At 33.9% G+C, this 20,238-nt stretch overlaps 1 pseudogene; it reads left to right on the top strand.

The window, feature by feature from the left end:
• Positions 1-16,380: 16,380 nt before the first annotated feature.
• Positions 16,381-20,032, top strand: LOC112678697 (60S ribosomal protein L27-like; annotated as a pseudogene).
• The last annotated feature ends 206 nt before the right edge of the window (positions 20,033-20,238 follow it).

The raw sequence follows: 20,238 nt of genomic DNA, 5'->3' as shown, positions 1-20,238 counted from the left end.
TATTTGTTATATACCATAAAATAAAAAGTAAAAAATATGCTAGCAGTGTAAATGGCAAAATGTGTAAATATATAAAGCATATGTATCGATTCATAAGGAGGTATTGAAAATGATTTGTACACAAAACAGTAGGTAAAAGGAAAGAAGAGATTCATTAAAATGTTTGTGGTGAAGAATTCCCCTCCACTTTGGTAAGGCCTTCAGGATAATCACTTACAATATATGAAAAGAGGAGAATGATATCTCATTCACCTATCAAATTTTTGTTAAGTAGCGGACTTAATGAGCCTGATCATGTGGCTCAGATCTACTTGAATAACAGGGAATAAAATTGGAGAGTTGAGGTGGATGGTGGTGGTGGTGGGGTTCTTGACAGTAAAGTGTCTTGCAATCTTACCAACTGGCATGCCAGAGATTTGTCTCCCTCTTTGCAAAGGGCTTGATCTCCAGCAGTGTTGGTAATTCAAGAGTGGGACCCACAGGGAGGGGGAGATACTACCAGAGATTCTAAAAAAAAAAAATTTCTTGTGGCAGACTCTGAGATAGAGGGAAAGGTTATGGGTGACGGATTGCAACATCAGATAATTATGCTACTTGAAAGCACTACAGGGTTCCTTAATAACAAATACATGAACCCTACCTGAGAACCAATATCTACAGATGTCTGATACAGAGTGAACAGATGGCCAAGCTAAGCCAGGGTATCCGGAATAACCAACCAAGAATGTCTACAGCCATGGAAAGTTTATTAAATCAATGTTTGCCCTGTTTTTTACTCTCCCCCCCCCCCCCCAAGCTTCTCAGGAGAATACTAAGAGCTTGAAAAAGAAAAAAAGGAGGCATTTCAGAATCAAAATATACCACTTATCTCCACATCAAAGGGCAGGAGTAAGTAAGAGGGAGAGTAAAAATGTAAGTCAGATGCCTTTCCCACTTCAAGTCCCTGGAGATAATATCTTTCCATTGTATGAAGAATGAGAAGAAAATATGGAATGCAGTGATAAAAGATGGGCTTTTACTTTCAAATATGTAAACTCAAAGTTATACAATTTGCTGCGAATTTTAAAAAGTAAGATTTTACATGGCATAAATTCAACATTGATTAGCAAAAAAGAAAAGCATCTTATTTGCACTCTTCTTTGAGGAGCCTATACTTAGACATTGGCTCTGTCTATTGATGAATATTACCAAAGACTGTCCTAAACTCTAACAACTCAAGTTCACATCTCCTCCCACCTTCTAAGAAGGCACTAATTATGGTAGGAATGTTAACTGTCCTGAATCTGAATAGGAACTAAAACTTGCTTGCTTCCAAGATACTTATTCTATCTACATGGCTGATAGCAGTCCTCCAATATAAAAACTGAATTATCTTTGGATTAAACATAACTGTATCAATAAATATGAAAAACAATTGGAAGCTTTAAGAATCATGATTTACAAAGCCTTTGTCTCTAAAGTTTTAAGCAAGCAGAAATACATTTTTCATTCTGAATTTTATAAAAAAGACTTTTTTTTTTTTTTTTGGTCAGATGAAGCATCTCAAGACTTTTCATTTGAGGACCTGGCATTCAGTTGTAATACATTTATAATCTATGTAACTTCATACAAGCTGTTCATATTCTTTAAATCTTCAATTTATCCAGTTCTGAGACAAAGGTATGTCAGAAGTTTCTAAAGTACTTTCATCTCTTTAACTCACTGCAATTTTTAATAATATGGAGAATAGAAGATCACTTATAGCACTTGGACAAATTTAAATCACTTTTTATTATTTTATTGTACTGTACTTATATTTCAGCGTAAAGATTTACGAAATACGAGACATCATGTATCTGTTTGAGTTTTGCAAAAAAACAAATTATAGGATATTCACAAAAGAGCTTAGTCACAATTTCATCCTATCTGTGACCCAGAACATTACAACAGCTTGTGTAGCATGAAAGGGCAAGAAAGGATAAACATCCTTTGCAATTATATAACAATAAATGAACCATAGCTGATCAAGCATTATGATGGGATATGTCTTGAGAGAATTTATTTAGTCAGTTAGTCATTTAGGAGAATTTGCACAGGGTAAATTCATTGGGCATATGGGCAGCATGTGTTCAAGGACTCCCTGCAGCATTGGGATGACACATTATTATAAAATATAGTGTACCATCTCTGTTATTATGGTGATTCTTATGAGAAAAATAAATCTATGTTTTTTATATACACAAATTTCCTGGGAATAAAACAACATAACAAAAAAAGGTGATACAGAAAGTATCTAAAGATTTTTTTTTTAACTGTGAAAAGGAGTGAATTAGAATGAAATTTGATTGAGAATGCCATACACTATATAAAGATTTTTTTTTTATTTAATTTACCAGATGCCTCATGTTTTTTTGTTTTGTTTTGTTTTGTTTTGTTTTGTTTTTGGTACCGTTTATTCTCTTTATTTCAAATCTAAAGTTCTTACTGACAGTTGAAATTGGGTGTTTTCTTTCTTATACTGGAAATTCAGAACAAATATCCAGGACCATGTGTTAAAACACTTAACTCATTCTTTTAAGAATATTCACTGAGTAATATTGCCAAGCCTTTTGTGGGGTCCTGGTACATTTATATGTTTCTTTTCTAAGAGATTATGTTTCCTTTCTTAACACACAGATAGTTAACTATTATAATAAATCCACAACAATATGTTAAATAAATTGATATTTTGTCTTCAGAAGAAATGGTTCCGGAAGAATTACTAGAATTCTCAACATACTTTTTTATTGACCAAGAACAGTGGAAGGAAGAAAGACTGCACATGCTTATATCACTTTAGGGACATCTTATGTTTGAAAAAAAAAATAGACAAGCATGCAAATAGAAGAGGATTTGTGAAACCAGATGTATTTTCATCTGTGTCACATAATCACTTGTTGGGTAATAAAGAGAGATCAGGCAGTGATATTAGGTATTAGTATACAAATAATTCTGTGAAGGAGCCAATTCATACCAGCCGTCTCGATCTAGTTCTTAAACACAGCCATGATTAAATCTATGTTAAACTGATTAAATTATGTTAAAAACAAATTTTATACTGATAAAATTACAATAAAAAAGCTTGAAACTCATTACTTTCTAATTCTTCTAATACAGTGTCTTGAAGTTATATCTATTCTAGCTGTGTAGTGACAACACTAAGTATCTGCTACCTTGCTTTTTTTCCTTAACTCCAGGTGGTGTTAAGTTAGTAACTTGAAAAAGTCTCATGTGAGAGTGTTTGCACCATGAACATGTACTAGAGCTACAAATCAGGATTCAATTTATTGTTTTGTAGATTTGTTAGATGCAGGAAAGTGATTGAAAATGTTCTATATGCCATGTCTGTAGCTATTTTGTTAATGATTAGAACGAAAATTTGGAGTAATGTTCTACTCTTATAAAACTGTAATCAAATAAGGGACACACATCATTGACAAAATTTTGAATTTCCAATATAAGTAATCATTGCTTTCTCTTAATCATTAATTTGAACAAAAATATCAATCAAACTTCATGTCAAAACTGCTCTCATCAGCCAGTTACATTCATGGTTACTAAGGTTTGGCAAGACATTTTAAAAGCCTTCTTGAAAACTGATTGTTGGGCAGCCCCAGTGGACCAGTGGTTTAGCCCCGCCGTTGGCCTGGTGTGTGATCCTGGGGACCCTGGATTGAGTCCCACGTCGGGCTCCTTGCATGGAGCCTGCTTCTCCCTCTGCCTGTGTCTCTGCCTCTCTCTCTCTCTCTCTTTCTTTATCTCTCTCTCTCTCCCTCTGTGTGTATCTCATGAATAAATAAACAAAATCTTAAAAAAAAAGAAAACTGTCTCTAAGAATTTAATAATAAAAAGAATTGTCAATGTTTGTATATGTGCACTATACGAAAAGACATTTCTCTAAAGAAGGTTTAGGAATAGCCAACAAACACGTGAAAAGATCAATATCATTAGCCATTAGAGAAATGCATATCAAGACCAGGAAATAATCACTTTACACATACTAGGATAGCTATAATTAAAAAGGAAAAACTGGAAAATGACAAGTGTTGTCAAGGGTATGGAAAAATTGCAACACTTATATATTAGTTATGCAATGTTAAGTGGTACAGTTTTCTCAAAAGGTTAAGCATGCAAATCTACAGCAATTCCACCCCTCTGTATATCCAGAAGAAGTAAAAGTAATAACTCAAACAGATCTTTGTACACCGATGTTCATTTGTTATAAAATTTAGATGAATTCTTACAACTTATTGTCTACTTGCATGGTTTCCACATCTCTTCCCCCTCTTCTCTGCCACTGTAGGTCAATGCTAACATCTCATCTTTCCTTGAAATTCACCCATATTTTGTGCTAAATTGGGCTGCTGTGTGTGTTCCATTGCAGTACAAGTCACCAAGAGATATTTCTCTATACACCTGTCTCCAAACATTCCAAGAACCCATGATGGATAGTCAAGCAGAAGAGCCTGTGCAGGAGTACAACTCTGCTGTGTCTGTTGCATGCTCTTTCCAGCTTTACACATCTTAGGGAGAATCTGAAATAATATTAAAAAAAAAAAAAACCTGTAAACCTTTCTTGTTTAGATAAATACACTGAGTTCTGTATGTAAAAGGAGTTGGAAAATGAGGGCAAGTAATTTAGCATAACTCATTCACAAAAACAAAAGCTCTAGAGGCACCTGGTGGCTCAGTTGGCCAAGCATCTACCTTCAACTCAGGTCTTAATCTCAGGTCCTGGGGTCAAGCCCCACTTTGGGCTCCCTGCTCAGTGAGGGAGTCTGCTTCTCCTTCTGCCCTACCTCCTGTTCATGTTCTCTCTCTCTCTCTCTCTCTCTCTCAAATAAATAAATAAATAAGCAAACAAACAAACAAATAAAATTCTAAAAAATGTTCTAGAGTTAAGCAAAACATCATTCTTAGACACCGGTTTGGAATGTTTGGAGAAACACATATCCATACAAAAAAATCACTCATCAAATTCCAATAAATGTTCTTGCAAACAATTTTCTACTTCTAGTTTATCATTTCCAGTGATGTTTTAATTCTTTTTTAGGTCAATGTCTGGCTAGCTATCTTCATTCAGGCCACTGAAACAGAATGCCATACACTGAGTGGCTCAAAAGCAACAGAAATATAGTTCTTTTATAGTTCTAGATCCTGGAAGTTTAAAATCAGGGTGCCAGAATGGTGGAGTTGCAGTAAGGATTCTTTTCCAGGTTGTAGACTAGTTATATCTTCACAGGTTAGAGAGCAGAAAAAGGAAGCAAACTCTTTCATGACTCTTATAGTGGCACTAATACTATATGACTTTTAACTTAGGGGTTAAGCCACTGAGATTTTAAAATGTATATATGAAAGGACTGGTTGTAGCCTTATTAATAGAGAAGTTGATAACAAACATTGAGGAGACTCCTTGGTAGATTAGTGACACTGGTTTAGTGCTCTGGAGGGAGAGGGCCACAAAATAGATCTTTCTGGATGAAAGAGTGGAGATCCTTCTTATGCAAGCAAACATTAGTAAAACTGTCTCCTGTGATGATTTTCAAAGCAGATGAAATATACTGAGGCTGTGTTTCTAAGAGAAATGGTTGGAAGGAGTAGTGTGCTAATGTGTTTGTCTATTATTGGATACTTTAGGCAAAGTGTTAAAATAAATAGCTCAAGAAAGAATACTGTTTTTTTAAGTGCAGAGGAATAGAATTTAAAGATTAAGCCCATTTCAGGTTAAGAATCTGTCTGATTCTAGACTCCAAAGAGTAAATTAAAATAATAACTGCTACAGGAACATTGAAATAAAAAAGACTTGGAAAATGAAAACTTTGTAAAGTATCTCATTTGGATAAAATAAAACAGCCTTGTGTCAAACTTCAGATTAAGAATGTGGTCTTCCAGATGGTTTCAAAAAAATGTCATTAAATTGAGTAAAATAGCCTGGGGCCCAAGAAACAAAGGAGTACAGAAAGAATGAAACTTAGGCTCAGATAAAACCTTTGTGTGTAGTTGGTTGGTTCACAGAACTGACAATAATCAAGAATATTAGGAGCCTACCACATTTTTCCAAGCAATTATATAGCCAAAGAAATAAAAATCCTAGTAATCTGTCCAAAATGTAGAGAATTGATAAAACCTGAACACTCATGAGCAGTCTTTTTAAGAGGAAGCAAACTCATTCTTTTCAGGACAGGCTATGAAGAATAACATAGAGTGAAAAAGAAAGAATAGCTTTGAGTGTAAAGCCAAAGCATATGAAGGAAAGTATCCAAGAAGTTTCCCCTCAGAGAGTAACTTTCAAGAAACATTCACCAGCTACCTCAACAACTATATACTCCTAATTTAAAACATGTTTTGTACTAAAGTCTGTGGTGGGACTCCACTCCTTCCCCTGCATAAATAGGTGTTTCTTGTGCTTATTTTCTCTTTAATTAGCCAAAATTACCATTGTTTCATTGGCCATTGAAAATTAAGACGAGTATTTCCATCTTATTTTCAACATTTATCAAATCTTCAAAGGAACCATCCTTGATTACTCTAACATCCTGTTCCTCTCAACTCCACCTGTCTAAGTGTGAGCCCCCCCGCCTATGTATGTCATTTTGTATCTCCTTATTCTGATTTTTTATTTTATGGCACCTTTTGCAATATGGAATATATTAAGAATATTTATTTTTTTGTCCTGATTTTTCTCTGCCATTTTTGATGCTTCAAAGAATGTTGCTAAACTATTAGCGTTAACGTTTAAAGTCATTAAAGTTACTACATGCTTTGCCAACAACTTCCCCCTCTAAATGCACTTTCCTGCGTATGTTCTCCAAAACTATCATTTTTGAAAGCTTAGTGTAATGTATCATATAATTTTACCATAATTAATCAAATTATACTTTTTTATATTGTAATTTTTCCTTTATATAAAAAACTATTTTGGCCATCTGGTTATATTACTATGGAATGCATTCTCAAAAACTTTTATATTATATATACACGTTTATCATATATATGCATGTATGCATCACATATCACATATGTATCGCATATAAAACAGAGATATCATAAACTTTGATATCACATATCTTTCTTAATTGTTTTATCACATTTACAGTTTACTATATTTTTATGGTATAGAATTACTGAATGGCCTGGAAATGTTTCATTTTCTATTGTCTAATTAATCTTAAATTATTTCCAGTTTTTAAGGTGAAAACTTGAGTATCTTTTTTTCTCTTTCATTTTCACTTCACTGCTAAGCAGTGAGTCTGGATTTGTCTTCATATATGTTGACTTTCATGAAATCTTTTTTTTTTTTAAGATTTTATTTATTTATTCATGAGAGACACACAGAGAGAGGCAGAGACACAGGCAGAGGGAGAAGCAGGCTCCATGCAGGTAGCCCATGTGGGACTCGATCCTGGGACTCTGGGATCCTCTGCTGAGCTGAAGGCAGCGCTAAACCACTGAGTCACTCCGGCTGCCCTGCTTCCCTGAAATCTTATTTGCAAATTTACATTTCCCAATCTTTTATAATCATCCAAATATTTTGAAAAGAAAATGTGAGCTGAACTAAACATATAGTATAAGATCCTTGAAAATAAAGTCTGACTCTCTATATAGAAATAATCAAGCATAGCCTAGAGATAGCAAATAGACAACAAAATGAAATATTTTAAATGTTAAAAACTGTAACAACAAACTTTATTTATATATTTTGTTTTGTTTCATTACAGCTTTGATGGCCAATCACTTCACTGGTCTAGCTTTTTCTTTCTTTCTTCTTTTTCTTTTCTCTTCTCTTCTCTTCTCTTCTCTTCTCTTCTCTTCTCTTCTCTTCTCTTCTCTTCTCTTCTCCTTTCCTTTCCTTTCCTTTCCTTTCCTTTCCTTTCCTTTCCTTTCCTTTCCTTTCCTTTCCTTTTCCTTTTCCTTTTCCTTTTCCTTTCCTTTTCTCTTTTTCTTTTTCTTTCTTTTTCTTTTTCTTTCTTTTTGATTTTAGGATGCTGACTGGCCTGACAGTTAAACAGAGGCATTTTTAGTAGAAAGTGTTGAGATGAATATTGAAGAGTATATATGCATTCACTAGACACAGTAGATGTAGAAGATAATTCAGGTAGATAAATCTGAAGGTTTGGACATTTAGGCATCATGATTCAGAAAACAATGGAGGTTTTAGCTATTAAAACTAAAATATTAGTGGAAGGAATAAATAGTTCTGGAGAAATCACGATATTTTAAATCTAGACTACGTTGCTCTCTTTTAGACTTCTGTCGGTTTTGCAAATTGTGGACATTCTGTCATGTTGGACGATGTACAATCTCTGTGCAAATTTTTCTTTTTTCTTTTTTTATTAATGAAATAGTTCACTAATTCTTGGGGTTTTTCTTTTCTTCACCCTAGAATTGAGAGTTCAATCCTAAGCTTGGTTTAAAGAACACATTTACAAAAATATTATTTCAGGGCTAACCCAGGTGGCTCAGCGGTTTAGCGCCACCTTCAGCCCGGGGCGTGATCCTGGAGTCCCGGGATCGAATCCCGCGTCGGGCTCCCTGCATGGAGCCTGCTTCTCCCTCTGCCTGTGTCTCTGCCTCTCTCTCTCTCTCTCTCTGTCTCTCATGAATAAATACATAAAATTTAAAAAAAATTTCAAAATATTATTATATTATGGATTTAATTAAGGAAAATTATATTTAGGAGATCATTTGCTAATTCACATTTACCAAAAATTTTATGCTTATTTGATTTAGAGTGGAGATATTAATTCAAATTTTATATATTCAAGGCTGATCTCATTTATTAATTCTGTACAAGCCAACTTAACTTCAACATACAGCTGGCAGATAAAAAACACAGTATCAGTTATTTATGGAATTCAAAGTTTTCCAAGAAGTGCAAACATCATATAGCTTTCTGTAACTGAATTGAGTCACAGGAAAGTTTAAGATGAAATTGTAGAGTAGGTGTGCAAAGAGTAGATTATATTTTTTTTATTTTTTTAATTTAAATTCAATTTATTTAACATATACTGTATTATTAGTTTCAGAGGTAGAATTTAGTGATTCATCAGTTGCATACAATACCCAGTGTTCACTACCTCAAGTGCCTGCCTTAATGTCCAACACCCAGTTACCCCATCCTCCCCTCCAGCAATCCTCAGTTTATTTCCTATGGTTAAGAGTCCCTTATAGTTTGCCTTCCTCTCTGTTTTCACCTTCTTTTATTTTTCTTTCCCTTCTCCTATGTTCATCTGTTTTGTTTCTTAAATTCTACATGTAAGTGAAATCATATGGTATTTTTCTTTCTTTGATTTATTTCGCTTAGCATAATACCCTCTAGTTCCATTCACATCATTGCAGATAGCAAGAATTTGGTGTATATATATATATATACATATATATATATATATATCTTCAAATCACTATGTTTGTATCCAAGGGCAAATTATTAAGTCAGTAATAATAAGGGTGTTTTTTTAATATACATTTACTAACAAGCCATAGAAAGTTTTAAATAATATTAAATGTTTTCAGGAATTATATAAAAATGTCTAAAAGTATAAAGGCCAGCCTGGTAGTGTAGATTAAGGGATAGTTAAAGATGTGTCAGACCGGAGATTCAGAAGTAGATCTATGGGAAATAAAAAATCAAATGGGATTATGCTTAATTATAATAATTGATAGAATAAATTTTAAGCAGAAAAGTGATAGATAATAGTGCTTCCCATCAAGAAAACTTCATAATGACTATCCCTCAGCAATTATAAACTGTCAAATAAGTACATAAACAAATGCCAAGTACTGGAGAGTAAACAATAGTAGACAGTTTTGAATAATAATCAGGTTGGGATAATGTAATAACTAAATTTGAGCTTCTACTTTTCACAGCTTTTTCATCAGAAGGCTGAGTCCTAGCAGTATGGCATGTGGTAGTTAGAAATCTAGAGAGAATCTGCTTTTGTTTTGCTTTCAAGAACCAAGAAGAGATTCTGGGTTACCCAGAGGTTATGGAGAGTGAGGAAAGAACCGTAGAAAGCTTAGAGCCAGAGAGGGGATCCCAAATTTTCATGTATTATTCTGCAAAAATAACTGATGTATACCTTAACCATTCAGACAGACTCACTGAACTTGAACTGAGTTCAAGACAGCTCGAGACAGATTTTGTTGTTTGTGTTTAAAGAAGTCAATTATCTCTTTAAAAAATAAGTTAACTTGGGGCACCTGAGTAGTTCATTCTGTTAAGCTTCCAACTCTTGATTTTGGCTCAGATTGTTAGCTCAGGGTCATGGGATGGAGGCCTGTGCCAGGTTCCATGCTCTTTTTTCTGAACTCTCTCTCTTTCTCTCTCAAATGAATCATAAATCTTTAAAAAAAATAGTAAAAAATAAAATCAACTTTCTTCAAAAGAATATGAAAGATTCTAGCATATCTTATAACACTGATAATTCCCAAGATACAAGGAAAATTACTTGGCTCTGAAAGAAGCAAGCTTTTCTATATTCCAAAGAAAAAAAGGGGGTCAATGAGGCTGACTCTGAGATGATCCTTTTGTTGACCTAGCACTTAAGAATTCTAAATTATTATAACCATGCTGAATGACACAGAGGCAAAAATGTTCCTAATTAATGAAAAAACAGAAGTCTCATTAGAAAAAGTAGAAAATATAAAAAAGAACCAACAGGAAATAATTGAACTGAAAAAATAAAATCATTTGACATTTATGATACACTGAATTGGTTTAATCATGGGATAAAGACAATTAAGCAAAAAGTCAGTAAACCAGATGATACAATGATAGGATTCATGTGAAGAAAACATTTACCTAGAGTTTGCAATATATATTTACAACTAATCCAAATTTTATTTCAAATTGCACTATGCCACTATACAAGTTGTGTGAGTAGTTTATAATGACAAAGTAATCCTAATCCCTCCCTTCCATCCTTTGTGTTAGTGGCAGGTCTGTCCTGATCCCTGCATTGACCTCAGTTCTTGAGTTTGGCTTAGAAAGAATTCAGAGCCAAACTCCCAAGTAAGCAAGAGCATATTAGAAAGTTTAATAAGTGGAGGTATACTTTCAAGATGGAAGAGGGGGCAGGCGCAGGTGGCAGCTGTAATTGGGGTCGGGGTCTTCTTTTCTTTTTATGTTTGAATAGGTTATGGTCATAGGTAGGGCAGTTCCTGACTAGAATTGCAGCCAGTTATCTAAGGAACTCCTCCTACCTGTCAGGAGGACAAGGTGTTGACCATATATGGTCCTTGTTGGAACTGTCATGGCAACGACCAATCACAAGGGGGTTCAAATCACAGTGTAAATGTATTAGAATGAAGCTATAGATTACTATGGGCAGCAGTGGTCATACGGGAGAGTTCATGTATGTTCCCAGGCATCTCTCCTGGTTGTTTGACACTTGGTTCCCACCCTTCCCAACAGTCAGAAACACCTGTTCCCTGCTCATATCTAGCTACCTGCCAACTCCATCATTTGTATCATAACTGTCATTCATTTTACTTACCTAGAAGTATACCCAAGAGAAAATAGTATTTCAATCATTACTCTGAACAAACTCTTATCTGATAGATGAAGTAAGAGTAAGAAAAATTAAGTTTTTATCTTCACTTATTCCTTCTTTGATGCTTTTCCTTTATTTAAGTAGATCTTAGTTTCTCACATATAATTTTCCTTCTCTCTAAAGATCTTCTTTTAATATTTCTTTCAAGGCAGGTCTAACAGCAACAAATTCCCTCAATATTTGTTTTCTGAGAAAATATTTTTCTTTCATCTTTGAAGGATAGTTTCACATGAAGCAAAAATTCTAGATTGGTGGTTTTTTTTTTTTTTTTTTTTTTTTTCCCTGTCATCAGTTTGTTTCACTCCACTCTCTTCTTGCTTGCATGCTTGCATGTTTTCTGAGGAGAGATCAGATGTAATGCTTATCTTTTTTCCTCTGTAGGTAAAGTGTTGTTGTTTCTTCTGGCTTCTTCTAGCATTTTTTTCTTTATTTTTGCTTTTCTGTAGTTTGAAATGATATGCCTAAGTACAAGATTTTGCTGCTGCTGTTGTTGTTGTTGTTGTGTTGTTGTTTTTAAATTTATCCTGCTTGGTGCTCTCTGAGTTTCCTGCATCTGTAGTTTGGTCTGACTTTAATTTGGGGAAATTCTCAGTCATTATTATTTCAAATATTTCTTTCATTTCTCTCTTTATTCTCTTTTTGGTATTCCCATTACATGTATGTTTTCCCTTTCAGCATTGTCCCACAGCTCATGGATATCCTGTTCTGTTTCTTTCAGCGTTTGTTCTCCCTGCTTTTCAGTTTTGGAGGTTTCTATCAATATAACCTCAGGCTCAGAAGTTCTTTTCTCAGTTGTATTAGTCTACTAGCAGGGCCACCAAAGATATTATTCATTTTGGTTGCAGTGGGTTTTTTATTAATCTCTAGAATTTAAAAAATTCTTTTAGGACTTGTATATCTTTGCTTATATTGCCCATCTGTTGTTTCATGCTGTTTTTTCCATTAGAGCCCTTAATATATTAATCATAGTTGTTTTAAATTCCTGGTTTGATAATTCCATATCCAGGCCATATCTGGCTCCGATGCTTGTTCTATTTCTTCATTTGTGTTTTTTGCCTTTTGGTATGCATTTTAATTTGTTCTTGATAGGTAGACATGATGAGCCAATCATAAGGAACTGCTGCAAATTCATCTGTAGTAAAGCAGTGGTGAGATGGGAGGAGGGGAGGTGCTGTGTAAACCTATGATTAGGTCTCAGTCTTTTCAGTAAATCTCTGTAAACTTCACAAATGTTTCTGAGTTTGTTTGTTTGTTTTTTAATCTCCTCTCTGCACTTAGGTGGGACAGGATGGCTAGAGTGGAATGCAGTTGAGTATTTTCCTTCCCCCGTTACTTAGGCTCTGTTATCATAGGTAGTTTAGCTCTTATCGGCTAGTTTATCCTGAAGGCAAGCCTTGTTAAGAAGAACAGTGTACTCTGGGGCATTTAGAGGTAGTTCCTTACCCTTTCCACTGCCTGAAGCATGGAGAAATCTTTCTCCTCTATTTACTGTGAGAATCTGGAGGCTTCTGAATGCGAAACTCATCAAAGTGTGGGGTATTCTCCTATGACTGTGGCTCTGTGGATTTTTAACTCCCAGAGTTGTTCACACTGAACCTCCAGCAATTTGTCAATCACCTCGATTCAGGTTTTCCTACCCAAGCACTACTTCCCATGGAGATTCTACTCATGGGTCTCTGCTGAAGTAAGCAGACTCCCTGTGTTTGTCTTTCCTCCTAAGCTTGGGGGTAGGGTTTGCTTTGATTCCTCATCTCTCTGAGAAAACAAAGAAAAGTTTTTGTTTTTTCGGTCTGTTTGGATTTTTACTTTTCATCAGGATGAACTGGTGACTTCTGCTCTCCTTACATGCAGAACCAGAAATTGCCCAGCTAATTTTTCAAAGATTTTATAAGCTTTCTGTTATACTTAATTCTCTAGCCCAATGAATAACAGCTTGAAAGCATACGTTCAACCAAACTTGCATGAAATTGTATTGTACTAATTATATATTGTATTTGTTGTGTTATACTTATTCACCAAAATGCATCTTTAGCCAGTATAAATTGGCTTTCTATGAAATTTGAGAATATGTTTCCATAAGATAGTTACACAGCAAAAACTGTCCTTTGGCAATGGCTCAAACCATATCTAGCTCTGAGGTAATTGTCACAGCCTTAAAATTTTGTTTTGTGAATCTGTATAAAGGAAAAAAAAAAAGGAGTGGACTACTGTTACGTCGAATAAGGGTATTAAATTCATACAGAACATTGTAGAGTCCAAAGTCTTATTCATGAGATTATGTTATCTTTCATATAGAATATAATAGAATGTATTCAAGCATAGAGTTCTTGCCCAAAGGCAGTCATGAAAATGTCTTATTTACCACTGCTAGGGAAAAATTTCATAGCAGAAGATCTTTAAAACCAAGTCTCTCAGTCTGAGAAGATTCAAATTGACTGAGACTGATCCTAAAATGGATGCCAAGTTTAAATTGAACATCAGAGAATTCAGTGTGACAAAAGATCATGGCAAGAAAGAAAAGATAAGGAATAACTTTTCTGTAAACAGCAAGTTAAAAATCATTAACTCAAGGCCACTTGTTAAGTTATGTAACTAAAAATGAATTCCAGACATTTTTATTGGTTCTCCACTTTAAACACTAAGCTAGAATATTTTTTTAGAATATTTTTTTAATCTAATTTGTATTTTTGGAGTCTAGATTATCTCTGCTACTTGCTAATCCTTAACAGTAAAAATAGATGGCTTACTTTTTTTTTTCCTGTTAATATATTTTGAGTCAATTTGATGTTCTCTTTTTCATTTCTTGTCCTAAATATGTTGTTCTAAAATTTCCTGAATGGTGGAAAATCACTTTTACTAATCTGTTTGAATGTTTTTCCTTTATTACTTCCTGGAAGTTCTTGAACATCATTTCAAAAGGTATTTATATTATTTTAGAAACAATATCTAAGTAATAGCTTAAGATTCTTGATGGTTCCTTTGACATAATCAGTCAAGTTAAAATGATGCAGATTAATTCACTGAAATGACAGGGACTGTGATTTACTAGATTTTGTAGATTAGTAAGCAAGCAAATCCATGCACAATAAAAAATTAAGAGTAGTGCAGCATAAATTGATTTTTTTCATTTATCTTGACAACTATAGTTTAAATTATTTATGACATGCTTCACAGTATGCTAATGAATAGCCTCTAGTAACCTACAAAATAGAATTTTGAAGTTTAGACAACTAAAATCCTGTGCTAATAAATCTTGTCTGAGAGTATGTTGAGATGCTAGGGCTTTGTGAGAAATTACTTTTTTAAAAAAGTAAAGAAAAGAAAGAAAAAGAACAGAAAACTGCTATATAGGTTGGCTTCCTTAAATAGAATTTATTTTAAAGTGTGATGTATCCCTATGGCATATCTGATTTCTTTCACATTTCTGTGTCCCAGAAAAGTCTAGTAAGTTCTCTGAACTGCTATTTACTTTTGTTTGCTATATTCTTCTGACAGCTGTGCATGATAGAGATATATAGTGCTATCTTAAAAATTATCATAGTTGTTACAAGTCAAAATTAAAGAATTGATATTATCTCTTTTAAATTCATTTTCTGAAAAGAGATATTTAGAAATGAATTGTTATTTAAAATCATAATCTTATGATTTCCACATTATTTTAAGCCATTAGGTAGGATCATACTAGTGGCATGACCCTTCATTTACTGGTTTTGCAAGAAAATCTAAGATGTCAAGCTGTATTCTCATTTTTTATTTGTAAACAAATATATACTTCAAAACAGAGTGCAAGGCTTTGATGTCTCACTGAAGTGAAAATTTAATGAAATAATAAACAATCTGACCGATTTTTGAATTAGAGGTGGAAGACATACAAACTATTTATTATTTATTTCCTTTTTTTGTTTATGCCTATTAGAATATTGATTTTTGGCACTTAATGTTTCACACTGAGAATTATAGGATTTATTAATGTTTAAGATATAGCATTTTAGGTGCAAATATACACTTCTATTTTATTTGGCATTAAAATGCTCCTTATCCAAAGTTATTTTTCTCCTTCCCCAACACCCAAACATATACAAACATACTTAATCTACAACACACACATAGGGGATCCCTGCATGGCTCAGCAGTTTGGTGCCTGCCTTCCACGTAGGGTGTGATCCTGGAGTCCTGGGATCGAGTCCCACATCGGGATCCTTGCATGGAGCCTGCTTCTCCCTCTGCCTGTGTCCCTGCCCCCCCCCCCCCCATCTCTCATGAATAAATTAATAAAATCTTTAAAAAACACACACACACATATACACAAATAGAAAGAAAAATTTTAAGGATACAAATTTTTTCCCAGTAACTATATCTGAAATTCCATTTAAATATGAATTTAAACATTATTTTTGTTTGTTTCTGTGGCCCATATAAAAATTACAATCAGTACATCTTATCATGTTGACTACTAAAGTAGATTGGGTGAATGAATTAGTTTTCTAGGGCTGCCATAACAAAGTACCACAGACTGGATGACTTAAACCACAGGAATTCATTTCTCACAATTCAATATCTTGGTAGGTTTAGTTTTTTCTGAGGCCTCTCTCTTTGTGTTGCAGTTGGCCACCACACACTCACTGTGTCCTTACATGGTCTGTCCTCTGTGCACACACGTTTCTGGCACTTTCCATATTTCTTCTTCCTATAAGGGCATCAGTCATATTGGATTATAGGCTACCTTAAAGACCTAATTTTAACTTAATCACCCATTTAAAGACTTTATCTTGAGTGGAAGTGCTGTTTCTTCTTTTTGCTACAGGCTCAAGTGGCTGTTTATGAAACCTGGGAAGTTGGTGCTGGTCCTGGCCCAACACTGCTCTGGATGCAAAGCTGTCATCATGAAAAACATTGATCATGGCACCTCAGGCCATCCCTACAATTCCAGTGGCTGGAACTGACCACCATCCCCACAAAGTGACAGCTGCCACGGGTGAGAAGAAAATTGCCAAGAGGTCAAAAATCAAGTCTTTTGCAAAAGTTTATAACTATAATCATCTCATTACCACAAAGGTACTATGGATGTCCCTTTGCAAAAAAGTGTTGTCAACAAGAATGTCTTCAGAGACACAGCTCTTAAATATGAGGCCCAAGGAGATGCCAGGGTCAAGTTGGAGGAGAGGTATGACTGATAAGAACAAATGATTCTTCTAGAAGCTGTGGAACAAAAAAGTTAGATCTTTTTTGTCTCAGTCATTAAAAATACTAAAAAGAAAGAGAGATTTTATCTCCAAATATGATTATATTTTAAGGTACTGGAGGTTAGGACTTCCATATGTAAACTTTAGGAGGACACAATTCAACCCATAACAGTAAATCTGGATAATCCTTAGTTAATCCTATGTAAGAATGTGTAAAGTGAAAAATTTTGGAGAAATGCATTTTTTCTCCTCCATATTAGGAGTTAAGTTTTAGTGAATGCCCAAGCTCACAGAGGGCAATTACGCCCTCATGTCCTTTGATACTTAATAAAGTGGACACATTTAAGTTCCTTCCTTCCTCCCCTCCCTCCTTTCCTCCTTCTTTTCTTCCTTGCTTCCTTCCTCTCTCCTGTTCCCTCCCTCCCTTCTTCCCTCTCCCTCCTTCCCTCTCTCTCTCTCTCTTTCTCTTTCTTTTATCTCTATCTCTATAAGCAAGGGCATCCTGAATACCTTCAGTGAACTAGGTCTGTGTTAGATGCTAAGAATAAAAATGTGAAGTAATGAAATACATCCACAGCCTTCATGGAGCTTGTACTCTAGGAGCTGTGATAGATATTGTGTAATTACACAAATACATTACTAAAACACCACAAATGCTAATGAAGAAGTACGGGTACTAGCAAAGTGCCGAAGTGGGAATTATCACCTAGTTGAGGTTCCTGGGCAATTATGCTTGGAGAAGTGTCACTAAAGTTGTGACCTGAAGGGTAAATACTAAGGAATGCCATTTCCAAACTTTCTGAAATAGAATGTTTGGAGAACTGAATAAAGAATAGCTGGGATTAAGAGTAGTAGATATAGGTCAATAAATCCATGGTTGAATGAACAGCCTAAAATATAATTAGGAAGTATAACTTCCAGCATTCTTTACTTTGTGAGATATTTTATCAATATCATTGCTGCAATCAAAAGGGTTTTATAGTATTGCATTTTCATGGTTATGATTTTAATCGGATGTCCAATTAAAAATGTTATCAAAATAATTGGAAGTAAAGGTTTCCAAACATAAAGTGCTATATATAAAGCATAATAGAACTGTGAAGCTAATATTTAAATAAAACATAGTAAAATAACACGTGATTAAGTTTAATCATTTTTCAGAATTATATATACATATTTTTGGTGTATTAAAATGTATTCTTTTTAATGCTTATTTAGAAATAAGAATAGATATTATTGAGTGTCACTTTAAGGCCCAAGGAAATGCTATATGTGCAATCTCAACAATTTTAGAATTTCATTGCAAGCTTATCTGAAGACTGTATATGCTGCTTGTTAGCATTTATTCAGGGATCTCTTTCTAGCTATTGTGGAGGATTTGTCCAGCATTAAAATTGAGTAAAGATAAATAAGCATTGCTTTGTAAGTTGATTCCAACCTAAATTAAAAATGGAATACAATGGAGTGCACATTATTAAATGGCTTCTTTTCGTATAAAAAGTGAAGAGGAAGGGGATAAAGTAGCTGGTCTGTGATCCATTTATCTGTAGTTACATAATCAGGCACTGACAGGGGAGAAAATACAAATGTTCCAATCTAATATCATCGTAAGCAAGCTAACCAGACCTCAAGGTAAACAGTATTTGCTAAGGGAGAGTATTGACCTTCGAAATACTCTTAATAGTATGTTACTAGTTTATGATTGTTTTGTGTAAATATTCCTGCAATCTATGGATTTATGATGCCTAGCTCCACAATGTTAGGCAAGTAGAGTAGTCAACTTTATGTGGTAAAAAGATGGAGATGTTTCATAAAATGAATGCTTCTTGCTGTGTAAGGTGATACTATACTTCATTTAGGACCTCATTCACTTACTGCTCTTTACCAGGGAGTGTGTGTCCAGTTGTAGAAAGGAAAGGGCCTTCTAAGATGTGCCACACACCTCTGCTTCACCTGTGTCTACTTACTGATAGAAACTTTGAAGTTATTAGTAAAATTTAATTTGGGTAAGAGGGATTCCTGTGGGTTTGATTTGACAAATTGGTCTTTTAGCTAGTTTTAGTTCAACACACACACACGAACACACATGTAAAATTACAAATTACATATCCATTTGGTCTAAATGAAATCTTCAATTTGCCTTTGGATTTGTTTTACATTTAATAACAAATCTGACCAAAGTTTGATTTACTTACATAAAATGATGAGATTTTTAAGTGCAAAGTTTGAAAATTTTTGACAAATGTGCACAAATTTGAAAGAAGAAAAAAAAATGTCGGTGTGGGAAAACCAAAAAAGTGGTTCATCTGGTACTTGCTGAGAACCCTATATACCCTATATGTCTTTAGGAAAATGGTTAATGGTAAAATATCTTCACTATTTAATCTTAGAACTCAATATAATTTTCTATGGCTATCCAAAATATGCCATTTAAAATTAAAACTGAGGCAATGTATCTCTATTATGGCTGATTATTTCTTATCAGAACGATTCCTCCACTCTGGGAACCTTTTTGTTGCATTAGAGTGTCATTGTTTTCTGGAAGACTTAGACCCTGAAATATAAATTTTAGAAAAACTAATAGTAATTCATAAAATATAACATTGTGCCTTATAAGATGCATGTACTTGTAAGACATCACAATTATAAATTTAAAAAAATTAAATAACACAGATCCCTAAAGTATATTCTGGAACCATTAGAGTTTCTGGCAATTTCATATGGAGCTATCTGGTGAACACTGAATTTAAAATAATAGGTCCAATTATTACCAAATATACAATAATAAGAGAAAAATGAAATATTATTTGTTATACTTTCACATTAGGGTAAGATTTAGAGTATTGCATTTCAGAAACATTATAAGTAAATGAATCATAAAATGGGAATTTTGATTAATTAGATGGAGATAGTTTATAATCAGTAAATGTGTATCACACATTTATATTATATGAATACCTTATTCCTGGTTTGATATCTATAATCATGAAATGTTGGATTTCTTAAGGATGTCAAGAAGATTTAGTGAAATATTAAATAGTAATTGTATGTTCATTGTGAAATGTCCCTACTGAATATTTTCATAAGAACAGTGGCAATCAAAAAGATGCCAGTGGCATTCAACATGGACATTTCATATCTATACACACATATACATATATGTACACATGTGTACACAAATATCCATAAACACATTTATTTATATATTGTCAGTATTGCTAGATGTTTTTTTAACTTTTTGTTGTTTTTGTTTTTAAGGAAACAGCTATGTTTCATTAATTCTTCTGTATTCTTATTTTCAATTTAAATGTGTTTCTTTTTCTCTCTTGTCTATTATTTGCTTCTTTCTGCTGGCTTTGGATTTATTTTGCTGTTGTTTTTCTAATTTCTTGAGAGGGAGCTCAAATTATTGATCTAAAAATTTTCCTGTTTTCTAAGGTAAACAGTGTTGGTAGAACACTGATTTTTATCTCAGCACTGGTTTA

This window comes from Canis lupus, chromosome 22, assembly GCF_003254725.2.
Source record: "Canis lupus dingo isolate Sandy chromosome 22, ASM325472v2, whole genome shotgun sequence".
Lineage (NCBI taxonomy): Eukaryota > Metazoa > Chordata > Mammalia > Carnivora > Canidae > Canis > Canis lupus.
Note: the sequence above shows the minus strand (reverse complement) of the source record. Positions and strands in the feature narration are given on the sequence as shown.